At 57.4% G+C, this 1935-nt stretch overlaps 1 protein-coding gene across 1 annotated transcript in view; it reads left to right on the forward strand.

Annotated features, from left to right (window-relative positions):
* MAPK4 (mitogen-activated protein kinase 4) overlaps positions 1 to 1935 on the forward strand; it is a gene marked incomplete at its 5' end in the record, with an annotated part of 27697 nt that overhangs the window by 12130 nt on the left and 13632 nt on the right. The window lies entirely within an intron of this gene.

Consider the following 1935-nt stretch of genomic DNA (forward strand, 5'->3'; position numbering starts at 1 on the left):
CACCGCACAGCACACCACACCACAGCACAGCACAGCACTGCACAGCACTGCACAGCACAGCACACACAGCACAGCACAGCACAGCACAGCACTGCACAGCACTGCACAGCACAGCACACACAGCACAGCACAGCACAGCACAGCACTGCACAGCACTGCACAGCACAGCACACACAGCACAGCACAGCACAGCACAGCACTGCACAGCACTGCACAGCACAGCACACACAGCACAGCACAGCACAGCACAGCACTGCACAGCACTGCACAGCACAGCACACACAGCACAGCACAGCACAGCACAGCACTGCACAGCACTGCACAGCACAGCACACACAGCACAGCACAGCACAGCACAGCACTGCACAGCACAGCACAGCACAGCACAGCACTGCACAGCACAGCACAGCACAGCACAGCAGCACAGCACTACACTGCACAGCACTGCACAGCACTGCACTACACTGCACTACACTGCACAGCACAGCACTGCACAGCACAGCACAGCACAGCACTGCACAGCACAGCACCGCACAGCACAGCACAGCACAGCACAGCACAGCTCTGCACAGCACAGCACAGCACTGCGCAGCACAGCACAGCACTGCACAGCTCCCCTGGGCTGTCTCTCCCGCCTGTCTGTGCCCTGAGTGACAAGCTTTGACGCGTTTGGTGAGCAGCTGCCTGCAGAGTTGTGTAAATAAATAACCAGCCCCGTTAATGATGGAGGAGGAGGAGGAGGTTTCCCTTGCGGGTATCTCGGCACCACTGAGCTCCACAGCCTCGGCTGGAGCTGCTCTGCTGCTGCCTCCCCACTCCTGCTCGCAGCTTCCATAATTCTTTTGTGGAAGCTTAAAAATAAGCAGTCAGCACCCTTAGGAAGAGATCATTTAAATTGCCTCTCTTTCCTTCTTTATTTTCATCCTCAGTTTCACCAAAGCTTTCCAGTCCTGGGGTTTCAGCTGTGAAAATTGTGCCCTTAACCTGTCTGCTCCTGGTATTTCCTTGGGATACGTTCTAGGGGCAGGGCACTGTCTGATCTTGCTGGGAGGTGCTGCAGCCTCTCATTCCTCAGGTCAAAGAGGAAAACAAGAGCTGCCTGTTGAGCTCCCCCGGCCACCCAGCACAGCTCCCGAGCATTTTTGGCTTTTCACGCTGTGCTTGACCCCTCTCTCAGCCCCAGCTTGGGTTTCTTTCTGCTCTTTGTGGATCCCAGGGTATAAGTGACGTTGGCTGGCACCACTGAGGTCTCCAAGGTGGTGCTTTGAGCTCGTTTTGTGGTAAGGCAGGGGCAGAAGTAGCCCTGGGATGGGATTGATGTGTCCTCTGCCTGGGCGAGCTGCCCCAGAGCAGCCACACAGGAACCTCCCCAGGCTGGATCCTGAGAGCCCCCAGCAGGTGGAGACCAGAGGTGATTAATTTGAGGTGATTTGAGGTGATTTGGTGACCAGAGGTGGGGTTTGGCACACCACAGGCTGGGCTCAGCCAGGCACACGCTGTGAGCACCCCTTGTGCTCTGCCTCCCAGCCCAGTGAAATCTCTTAATGATCCCCAGGTGCTGGCAGGGTGCTTGGTTAGCGGGTGGGGATCAAAACCAAGCTCAAAATATCAGCTCCTTTTGGGTGGCTTTGAAAATGTGTCATTGTGCTGGGAGGTTCTGGCCCCCTGCCCCTTTTTCCTGGCCTCCTCCTGCACCAGCAGGCAGAGCAGGGCCCGGGCAGGGCTGGCACAGGCAGGGCGCCCTGGGGTCCTTTATCTGCTGCAGGAGAGCAAAGCCAGCCCCCAGAGCAGCTCAAACACACAAACACCGAAAGGATTTGCCTTGGCTGCAGCTCTTCTCCTCTTGGCTGGGGAAAGGAGCTCAGCCCAGCCCACTGCAGCCACTGTCCCTGCAGGGTGAGACATTCCCAGAGCTGCAGACTCTGTCCCTGGCGG

Source organism: Geospiza fortis, unplaced genomic scaffold, assembly GCF_000277835.1.
Source record: "Geospiza fortis unplaced genomic scaffold, GeoFor_1.0 scaffold488, whole genome shotgun sequence".
Classification (NCBI taxonomy): domain Eukaryota; kingdom Metazoa; phylum Chordata; class Aves; order Passeriformes; family Thraupidae; genus Geospiza; species Geospiza fortis.